At 43.8% G+C, this 1,238-nt stretch overlaps 1 protein-coding gene across 1 annotated transcript in view; it reads left to right on the top strand.

Annotated features, from left to right (window-relative positions):
- tmtc3 (transmembrane and tetratricopeptide repeat containing 3) overlaps nt 1–1,238 on the top strand; it is a 58,442-nt gene that overhangs the window by 13,717 nt on the left and 43,487 nt on the right. The window lies entirely within an intron of this gene.

Raw genomic sequence — 1,238 nt, 5'->3', positions numbered from 1 at the left:
ACGAGCCTACGGAAACCACGGCAGATCAAACCAGATGAAAGTGCGCATTCAGCGTCTGCTCTGCCAATAATGCAAGCGTAGAAGAAGAAATGTGCTGTTTACCTGTGCAAAGAAAGAAACAACGAAAGAAAAATGTCTGAGGACTTCAGTGTTGAGGAAGAGCATGAGTTCTTTGCCGAGCTGAATGCGCTGGTTTGGTCTGCCGTCCCAGGCGACTTGGCTATGTGGTCCTGAATCCGATACGAATCTGATCTTTTCAGATGCGACCTGTGTCTGAACGGCCAGGCCGCATTCATCCGACCTGAACGCCATTAATATCTGACAAAGGTCCCCATTCTGGGTCTTGCTATGAAGAAGCGTCAAGAAAAACAGCAAGCATGATGGACGATGACCCAGAGAGCAGTATTTATGTTTAACCATCTTGAAAAGATTGTGTTTTTATGGTTGGGAAAGATGATTTGTTATCGCTAGATGATTGTGGGTAAATTGATAACGCTCTGTTTGATCTGAATGATTGAAACAGTTCTAGTCCAGTATGGTGAAGAGAGATCTTCTCCTTTTGGCTCACCTATTAATCTACCAGGCGGTCTACATTTATATCCTCACCTATTAGCAAAAACTCTGGGTCTTGGTCAGAAGAAAGCCGCTGAGTTGGCGACACTGTGCTCACTAGCCTCTGTGAGCTGTTGGCTGTCCAGCACATGGTTCATGTTTTCAAAGTGCTTCCCTAATGTTTGTGTGCAAATTAGGAGGTAAATGTGGGTACTTCATTGTGCTGCATTAGGTGTCGCTGCCGGAAATCTGTAAGGAAACAGTGACGTCTCGTAACTGGTTCCCTAAGTATTTTTCCCATACAAATTTACGATTTTGCTTTTTGGAAATTCCTTCTCATTCTTATTATTTTAAATTATCTTATTTTGATCAAGCCTGACTTATATCAAGAGCAATTGCGAATAAAATGCTCCACTGTACAGCCGTGCTTCAGTCCTTTTTTTTTTTTTTTCATTTGGACCACACTAAAAGTGGTGCAGCTGAGAAATTACAGTGACTATTTCCAATGCCAACTCCAGCCTTTCCAGGGCTGATCAGCAGCCTGTCCAGTGGTGATCGCAAGCCTATCCATTGCTAGTGTTGAACCGATACCTATACCAGTATTGGTTAGGGCAGTGGTTCTCAAACTTTTTCTGTCATTCCCCACTTTGGACAAGGGGGAATTTTCAAGCCCCGCCTGTCCCCAT

Source organism: Cyprinodon variegatus, unplaced genomic scaffold, assembly GCF_000732505.1.
Source record: "Cyprinodon variegatus isolate N-32 unplaced genomic scaffold, C_variegatus-1.0 Scaffold70, whole genome shotgun sequence".
Lineage (NCBI taxonomy): Eukaryota > Metazoa > Chordata > Actinopteri > Cyprinodontiformes > Cyprinodontidae > Cyprinodon > Cyprinodon variegatus.
This window is presented reverse-complemented; position numbering and strand designations above follow the sequence as displayed.